We start from the raw sequence: 10,074 nt of genomic DNA, 5'->3' as shown, positions 1-10,074 counted from the left end.
ACAAAAAGGGGGGGGAGGGTTGTGACCCTCACTTGGGATTTATTTCTCTTTACCCAGTGCAAACCCCCCGTTGGCTTCAGGGGCCCTGCCCACACTGGCTGGCTCAGAATGCAGAAGGGAGTCGTGCTCAAGGGGTGAAGATTCTGCTAGACATACCCCATCCTGCTTTCTGGGAAGGTATTTTGTCGAGCAAAAAGACAGCTTTGTTTCACTAAGGTTACCACAGACATCTATTCCCCAGCTGAGCTTCTACCAGGCACAGGATTTGCTCTTACAGGATATATAGTGACAATATGCATGTGTCATCATACATAAAATATCTCTCTTGCTATTGTCCTTCCAGAACCCTGCGTGGTGGATGGCGTAGAAGTCCAGGCTGGCTGGGCTGGAGGAAGGGGGAAAAGACACCAAGGAAAGAAAAGGCCATATTATGATTCGAAAGCAGGTATTCCAGTACTGTGCCACAGGCTCCTATTGATACAGGCGAAGCCTTTGCTCTACAGAGGCACCTGCTGGCTGAGGGAAACACATGAAACAAAAAGAAAATAAACCCCTTTGCTTTAGGTAGATCTTAGACCTGAGCTTCTCTTTGTTTTATTTTTCACAGATTCTGTGTCACCCCTTGGTGCAGCACACGAGGATGCTACCCGGATCACACCGATCGCGAGCAGGAGTGGGTGGTGAGTAACAGGTCTGTCTGAGCAAAGAGTTACTCTGGTTCCCATCCAGCCCCTTCATTACCCCAACTGCCAGCCGGCCCCTTCGTTACCCCGGCTGTGGGATTGCACCCCTCAACCTCAGTATCAATGGCCTTTCTTCTGGGCAAGGGGAGAAATCCGGCCTAGTGAAAAGCCTGGAAGAAAATACAATCCCTTTCCCCTCAGGGATCACATTTCTGCAGAGGAGTGGTGGGTGTTGTTCAAACATTGCAAAAGGATACTCTCAGTTTATCTAAAAAACAAACCAACCAACCAAACAAAAACCCAAATGAAAAACCCAAACTAACTGTTGCAGGGGGGTTCTGAAGAAATAAATATTCATCCAAACTAACAGGAGTTTTTCATATCCAGAATGCAATCACCAAAAATGTCCTTCAAACAACAGGGAGACTTGGTATTTCAAGGGTAGTTCACTAACCGAAGGTAAAGCCAAACTGCAGGTCCCAGAGGTAGGAACTGCCGCTGACTCTGTCACAGTTGACTGTGAACAGGTCCCTCCTTACGCCAGCCTCTACACAAGCAGATAACTCAGTCCTCCTTTTCTCTTTATTTAGTGGAAAGCCCCAAGTGCCATTTTCTTCCTGCTAGCCGAGCATTTTATGAATGAAAGTTGTTCTGCTGCAAATCTCTTGCAATTCTAACACTCCTCTTGCACGGACAAAATCCCCCTGGCTGCTGCACTGCTGAAAGTCCTCCACAGAAATCTCCCAGAAAAGACTAAATCCGTGAGTGGCAAGGGGTAGCCTTATCCCCTTAAAGCTACAATGTACTGTAAATAATGTACAGAACTCAGCTTCTAAACTTACTGCTACGGGATTGCTCATCTCATCTTACATTTCATTTGGACCCTGTGATCTTTTCACCTGCCAACATCCTGTTACCAGGAGAGCAGTGTATGTGAAGCTTGTGCAAATGGTCATGTACTTACCTGATTTCTGACTCGTTCCAGCAAGGAATGCCTTCCATGTTAACGTTATGCTGACACTGCTGCAGAATCTGCAGTGTTCGTGCTCAGCACTGCTCACCAAAAAAAGCAAATCAATGTGTGTCCTGGCCACGCTGCTTTGTTAGCCTTGTTACATTTTCCATGTCAATGGCTCCTGAGACAGAAAGAAAGGTGGCATCAGCAGGCAGGATTTTAAATATGGAATACCTGAAAGAACCAGCTCCATGTTTAGACACTTGAAGATGTGTGATTTACAAAGAGGCTGGGTGATGACTTTTTTGGAGTTGAGAACTTTGAAGAACTATACCATAATTTAGGACTTCATCTTGCATAATGCATTCAGTGGAAGCTTTGGAACTGACTTCAAAGGACACAGGATCAAGCCTTCATTTAGGGTCTCAAAATACAAAATTAGGAGCCTGAATTTAGGCTTTTTTTTTTTTTTTTTTTTTTGATACACTGACCCATGTTAATAACACCCTTTGTCCAATCCCTCTCTTTGACCTGAAAAAAAGAGGAATGTCAGTAACTTTACTGACTCACCTAAAGGAACCTGAGGCTGACGAGGGAGAAATGTAAGTAACACATTCCCCACACTTTGTTTGTTTTTTTTCTCCGCTCTCTCAGATCCCCCAAAATAACAGCTGGAGCAGTGTTAGCAGAGGAGCTCAAGCCCACTTTGAAACTGGAACAGGAACTGTGAGAAATGTGGATGTTAAAACCCAAATGAAACAAACCACTATTTTCTTAGAATTCCATCTTGTGGGCAAGTCTGGGGGGAATCTGGATCTGCATAATCTAAATTAGGAGAGAAGTCAGGGAAACAAAGAGTAATTCTAAACATTTTTGTGCCAGAGCTGTTTCTTAACACACAGCTCGCTCTGATTTCAAATGCAGTCCCTCAGTGCTAAGCCTGGAGAACAGCATGAGGAAAATCAATGTCTTGATGTGGCCATCTAGCAAATGTGACAAAAAGGCTTTTGAGAACTGCAGCCAGGTGAAGAGATCCTAAATGTCCTGAGGCATTTCAGTTGTTTCCTTCCCTGTGAGAAATCACAGGGACACAAGATGCAAAAAGCAAGCTATAACCATATCAGCTGCAGTATGGTCACAAAACAGTGACTCCATTAACCGCATGATCCTTATTACAGTGATTATTTTTGTGTTGGTTGGACTAACAGGGAAGGGAGCAGCTGCAGGTATAACAAAAGGGTGCTCCTCTGAGCTGCTTTGCCAACACTCCCTCTGCTGTAGTTTAAATAGAATACAAGCAGCGGGCAAGGGCAGCGCTAGGCTTGTAGGCTTGTATTTGCAAGCATTAGAGATGCCCATGCACCACCCACTGGTAGTTTCACTTGCCTCCATCAGTCAGGACTTTGTCCAAAGTTGTTCATCTCCTGGAAAGAGAGAAAAAAAGCTCACAAACGCACAGCACTGTCACTCACTGTCCTTCTGGATGCTTCTCCCACAGTCAATAATTATAGCAGGTTATAAGGAGTTACTCCCCTTTCCTTACTCTCCATCCCGATTTCCCTGTCTCTCACTGGGTCTTTGTATGATCCTTTTGCAGAAAGCTGCAGAGTCAAGTGAGTGGAGTCGGCAGGATAGGTTCTCAGCCATCAGTATGCTTGTTTTTATGTCTACAGAGAGATCAGCAGACTCAAACAACTCTTTTCCTGCTAGAACTACATGTAGCATCAGCCTACGGGTACAGACATCTTGACCCTGACCTAAAGGCTGCCAGCTAATAGAGCTAATATACACATATGCTTGTTGTGATAGTACTTTACACTTACATCACAGTCCCTAGAGAAGCATCTGATGGGGTAGCCTTAAGTATTAAATAATTTCCTGGAGGGGAGAATTCATTTGGGTTCATTTATTGTCATTTGTTCTGGAGCTCATATTTTACACATGGGAAGTGGGTGTTATTCATGGCTGTGTGTCTGAGAACCAAAGCTGATCTGTTGTTTGAGGTTGATCACTTGATGTCTGTCCCAAGTGCTGGACACATAGTGAGGAAGGAATAACTTGGTCTCAGATTTTGACATTTTGGTAATTACCAAACCAAAATAAAGCTAAACTCAAGCATGCCTGTCCCTCCCCTGCAAATCAAGGGTCATTAGCAATATCACCTTGAACAACAAATAAATCTATGCAAATCAGAATCACATCAATGGTACATACAGTTAGGACAGTAACAGCGATATGCTGGATGGTCAGCATGTGCAATCCTCTGCACATGAAACTTCAGTCCACAGAACCCACAAAGCATCTATTCTGCGTGCCTTGGGTCACAAAGTCCCTCACAACACCACACTTCAGAGCTGTAGAAAAGGCCAAATACCACAAACCTAATGTACCACAGAAAAAGAGTGCAAACCTCTCTCCAAGCCCCAGCAGTGGCAGGCTGTGGTTTGCACCTGTGCCCCACATGACTACCAGAATTTGTCAGCACCAAACATGAAGGTAGCAAAGCCCAACCAGTAGTGTCTATCTGATCAAGGAAAACTCCCTCCTGACCACAGATCTGACAGTCAAATGAAATGCTGGGGATACAGAGACAGGATCACAGCTATGCCTTGTCACAAATCATGGCCACAAGCTATTTTTTCTGTCCACTCACTCACCAGTGCTCCCCTAGAAGGAAGAAGCTGCAGCAGAAAACCACAAGCCTCCTTCAAAGGGTGCAGAAACCCTTTGTGCCTCCTTTCAAAGTCTATGGGATTATTGCCACACAGGCATGTTGCCAGCCAGCACTGACCCAACCTTCTCTCAGATCTTCTTGGTGAGCATCAAAGCTCATTCTGTAATGAAAGAGGGAGATTTGGCAGCCATGACTTCTTCAGAGTGAAAAGCTGGGTAGCAGCATTTGTGGTTCTCCATCCTAAGTTATCAGAGTGATGTGGAATGTATATACACTGAAACAATGCCTATGGCTCTTCCCCAGCAATTAGGGTCTGAGGTAGGGAACCTCCTCATCCCCAAACATCACTTCCTCACAGATGATTCTAGACCTCCTCGCACCATTTCCTCCTCCCACCACCTCTCCCACAAGCAACTTGTGATCATCCCAGACTCACCTCCACAAATGACCTGGAGCCCAAACCCTTCAGGAAATCCTGCCCACTCAACTGTGCAGGCTATAAACCTCAAGCAAAGGATGCTCCAATCAAATCTACAACTGGATGTCAGTTAAATATTCTGATCCTTACGCTGGATTTTTATCTGATGTGTAAACCACAAACCATACATGCAATCATAAAGCTCCAATCTCAGGGTTGTATTAATGGCTGGCTTTACCCTCTGAAAGCATGCCCCTTTTTTTAAATGTATAACAGACTCCAACAAATTGGTTTGGATAAATGAAATTTTGCTAACTCTTTTGAATCCCAGCTTACACAAGACAGTATTTCATCAGGACTTTATGTAAAGCAGATTGAATACAGTTCAGTGGGCAGTTTCATGAGAGCACATTTGGTTTCTCAAAGCAAGGGAGTTTTCTTAAGTTCCTTCTGTCTCTGGACTTTGCAGATGCCCACACACTCTAGTGGCTGTCTGCCTAGAGCCACATCTTCACGCCCCCAAAATGACTCAGTAATAGTCCAGATAACGAAAGCTGAAAAGAAGGGCAAATAGGCTGTTAGACTGTTCCTAAGTTCTCCAGCTCTCGGGCTCCTGGAGTGGTACTTCCCATCACTGGAACTGAATGCAGCCCATGCAGCATTAAGAACAGGATTTGAAAGAGAGCCTTCCTCATCCTTGGCCAAGCTCATCAGCCTCCTCCTTGCTAATTATCATTTCCCAAACTCATTTTCCTCTCAGCATTTGAAAATCAACTTCTTAGGGCAAATCTTGGAGGAAGGAACTTTGGTCCACACAGCGTCAGCTTGAGGCAACACTTCACTAGTGTCAGTTCAGGGAAAACTTCAAACACCAGTAGAGTAAAGCACAACCAGGGCTTAAGATGCCCAAGATGTCAAAAATTCTCCTTTCTTTCAAACACAATATTCATAAATAAAGCCACTTTTGAAGAAGATTGGCAACATCTGGATTGGGTAATAGTTTTTTTTCTTGATGTCACCAATTCACAGAAAGGTCAATATTAAAAGCCCAGATGATTTAAACCCAAAACCAACAACAACAAATAAAACATGTAGGGGCATCTACTTATACAACTTCCATCTGTCAACAAAATTAAAGTTCAAACATATGATCAGTTTCATCATTTCCAGCATTTTTTCTGCCTATCTAAAAAGAAGTGTTTGTTTGTTTTGTTTTGTTTTGTTTTTTTTCTGGAATAAGCTCTAGGGCAAAGAGTTTAGCTTCTGACATCTGTAACTGGATAGAGATGTTGCTTTCCATTTTTGTCTGTATCCCCATGTATCTTATTTTTTCTCCTCAAGGAGCAATAGTAACTCTTCCGAAGGACAGAGAAAGGGATGTGAGTTTCCAAATCACCATTAAATCTAACATATTATCTCTATCCTGCTGGGGATATATATATATCTATCTATCTATCTATCTATCTATCTATATATATATATATATATATATATTGCAGGTTTAGTCCATCCTTTTCACAAGAGTTACATGGACTAGCATCCACTCATACTGTGTGTCTCTCATTTTGCAGGGCAGCACAGGGCCATCAGAGCAGTGCTCCAGACCCGCACAGGACAGCATCCACTTACCATTACAATGTGAGGCAGCAGCAACCAGAAGGAGCAAGCTGTGTCCCTGCTAAGGGAAAATGTATGGTGTTGGCTTAAAAAAAGAACTTGCTATGGAGTACCTAGCAGTTTGTTTTCCCTGAAAATGAGCCATGGATAAAGTGAGCCATGGATAGTCCATGAACAGAGCCACCAGTTTGCAAACACAAGAGAGAGAGGCTGACCTGGAATAAAGCTTCTCTTACCCTCCTGCCCATTCAAAATGTCTTTATGGCACAGCTGCATCTATGTGCTATTATTTTTTTGAGGGGCTGGTTCAAATGTGTCCCAGTTGCCATACTCAGTGCTTGTGCCAGGGCTTGACAGGACATCTATTCTCTGAGCAACATCCCCAGTACATGTCACTGGCTGGAGACCAGAGCTGTCAGCAAAACAGCTTTTGCTTCACTCAACATCAGCCCATTTAGGCGAAATAACATGAGCTGAATCCCGTTTTCAAAGAAAATGATTGCACAAACCCCCCATGCTATCTGTGAAAACAAATAATTAAGCAAACAAAGCCAGGCAGCAAACTCAGTGCAAGAATAAGTGTGCTTCATGCAGAGCCACGACTGGCTAGCTAGTCCTGCTCTGCAGATCAGCAGTCCCATCTCTGATATTTCTGCTCACCCTCCTCTTTGCACAGTGAACCATTTCACTGCATTTCATTTGGGGAATTTGCCTTGATCCTTTGTGGTACTCTGCTGAGGGACCCTGCAATGGCAAACAGCTCCCACTGCAAAGCTCTGCTGAAGCAGCATTTGCACCTGTGAGGCAGCTGGCCTTTTCTATTTGAAGAGACGTTGGCTATGCTTATTCATTCTACACTACAGTTCTTTCACTCATGAACACATCTGCTGTGCTTGTATCAGTGTTCCTGCCCTGCCTGGGACTGAGAAGTCCGGGCATGTGAGGCTGATTCAGGCAGAGTGCACAGCAAGGAGATGATGCAGAGGCTGCCAGAGGAGGTGCTGGTGGAAAGTCTATAGCCATTCGCCCAGGGGATCATGCCTGGAGGATTCCAGAGGAAGGGAACAACCCATCAGTTTGAAATGTAACAGAGCACTTCTGACATGCTGGACATGTTGAGAAGGCCAAAGGCTACAACCTTGGAAAATGAAGCAGTTGCCAGAAGAGCTGTCTTCTTTGGTAACATACAACCTTGAGCCAGGTGCAGGCCATGTGCAGGCTGGCTTCAGTGCTGCACAGCATCCTTATGGCTCAGATATCTGCAGCTGGTGCCTGGGGGCTTGGGGCTTATGCCAGGTTTTGGTCAGAAGTACTTGCCTTTCCCTTTGCTCTGGACTGAGCAGTGGGAATGGAGAAGCTCCATCAGCTAGCACTGATTTCATTTGGTTAAATGTTTGGTATATTAGCATGAGTCAAGACTCATTAAGCAATAGCTGAAGTTGCTTGAGCCAGCTGTTTTTTTCTCCAACAGGGGGAGGACTGGGAGGATCGTGATGACTTCTCTTCAGCATCCCACCTGTAGGTATCTGGCTGAAGGTCTCTGAAGGGGTCATCACTGAGATAGGCCCCTGATACAGAAGCAACCTCCTGACCAGATGTGGCCAGGTAGCAGAAATCAGATGAGAATTAGGATGTGGGCCACTTAGAGGTCGCTGTATGCTGAAGGACAGAAGTTAGCTGAAGACACCTAAGTGCACAGCTGGAGTTAGCCAGAACACCAACTGCACCATCTTACAGAAGATGGCCTGTGCTCTGTCATTTCAGGAACCCTGAGGACAGTCACCTGCTGACAAATGGCACAAAAATATCCAGGGCAGCGTATTGCCAGCTGCTCCTTCCCAGAAACACCAAAGGGTGTCCAACTCCAAAGCACTGCAGGATTAAGTGCAAAACAGCATTCCAGGGCACCTGGGACTAGGGCACATGGGAGAGACTTCATTGCTCTCTACAAGTCCTTGAAGGAAGTTGAAATAAGGCAGGGGTTGCTCTCTTCTACCTAGTAGCAGGTGATAGAACAAGATGAAATGGACTGAAATTGTGCCAGAGAAGTTTTAGATTGGATACCAGGGAAAAATTCTTTGTGGAAATAGTGGTCAGGTCTTGGGACAGGCTGCCCAGGGAGGCGATGGAGTCACTCTTCCTGGAGGTGTCCAGCAAATGTGTGGGCATGGCACTCGGGACATGGTTTAGTTGCCATGCTGATCTTAGGTTGACAGTCAGACTCAATGATCTTAGAGGGGTTTTCCAACAGAAACAACTCTATGATTCTATGACACTTTACTCTGACCAGCACTAGTAGCACCTGAGCTAATGCAGAAGCTGATCCCACAGGAGCTAGCACATGTCTGCAGGCAGAAAACAGGCAGAATAGCAGGGGATACAGTGGACCTTCCAAAACCCTTTCGTTTGGTGGAAACTGATTCCCTCTTGGTATTCTGTGCTAGATGCAGGCTACTAACTACAGCACTAAGAATGAATTATTGATTAGTCAAATGAGCGTGACTCAGTGTGATCTGTTAGGGGCAAACAGGATAAAGTCCAAGCAGCTAATGTACACACCTGGAGTTTAAAAACTAAATGAGCTGGGAGAGGAATGCAAACAGAAGACACTGAACTGCTGGGAAACAATATTTTAATTGGTGCTGAAATATCACAATCAAGAAGGAAGGCTGGCTTTGGGGGGGAAATAAGTTACTGTCATAACTAAATACACAGGTGCTGGTCTCTCTGTATGGACTTCTGTGTCTGTAGATATGAGGAGCAAAGAGAGAAGCCCGTAGCAATAATTCATAAGACTGATAATTTCGTGGATTGCAGCTGTAGAAAGTTGGTAGGGGGAGCAGAAGGACAGGAAGGTATCTGTGGACAGGAGATTGAAGGGAAGTAAGATAGACCTTTCCAATGCAAAGTAAAACCAACCAAAATAGGAACCACTCTAACCCATTTCTATGCGGATGTAGTGGTGAAATAATTATCCAGTAATGATACAGAAAACAACTGTAGCCAAAAAATACAACTGTTGCAGGGTCTGGGCAGTGATGAGGTAGATTTCCTTCCCAACAGGGACTGTGGAGTCTATAAAAAATGCAGCAGAAGTGTCAGGAATTTGAAGGTGGCAATTTAGATGGAATGCACCAGAACCACACTGCAAAGCACTGAAAAGAGCTGCCTGGAAAAGACTCTTGGGGACTTTGGTAAGTTTTGAGAGGTCTGATAGGCCTAGAAGCACAGTGGCATTGCACCAGTACTACAACGAGTAAATAAGGAAGCAAGCTAAGCAGAGACCTGGTGGAGCCTCCATTCCTGAGCTTTCCAATTAGGAAGAATGAATTAAAGGGGGCAGCATAATTTGAATCAGTGAGCCTAGGCAGGTAGAAAATGGACCTGGTTAGACTAAAGACAGCTTGACAGAGCTCCAACTTCTTCAGGCCATCTTTGTTCATGCCACAGGATGACCCAAACTAAGCATCAATCTTATTAAGTGGATTAAAAAGTGAAGAATTACCATTCGGCAGGCTGCACCTTGGGCCCAGCTCCTTCAAACCCAGCTCCTAAAAGCTATAATAAATTACTCCTGTTGGAGTCTGAAGATGGTGCGAGGATGGAACTACGAAGCAACAAAGAGGAGCTGGTGCTGGTGCGGCAAAACACCGATTGGCAGAGCTTGTGCAAACACCATGTGCTCTAGTGCAGAAATGTATGATTCCCAGCTGTGGAAGAAAGGAAA

General features: G+C 44.7%; 1 long non-coding RNA gene across 1 annotated transcript; it reads left to right on the top strand.

Moving 5' to 3' along the window:
* Positions 1 to 319: 319 nt before the first annotated feature.
* On the top strand, positions 320 to 6,585 carry LOC135183606 (uncharacterized). The gene is made up of 3 exons (XR_010305613.1): positions 320 to 445; positions 608 to 691; positions 6,302 to 6,585. It is a non-coding gene; the product is annotated as an uncharacterized LOC135183606 (long non-coding RNA).
* Positions 6,586 to 10,074: the final 3,489 nt, after the last annotated feature.

This window comes from Pogoniulus pusillus, chromosome 18 (genome assembly GCF_015220805.1).
Source record: "Pogoniulus pusillus isolate bPogPus1 chromosome 18, bPogPus1.pri, whole genome shotgun sequence".
Taxonomy (NCBI): Eukaryota; Metazoa; Chordata; class Aves; order Piciformes; family Lybiidae; genus Pogoniulus; species Pogoniulus pusillus.
This window is presented reverse-complemented; position numbering and strand designations above follow the sequence as displayed.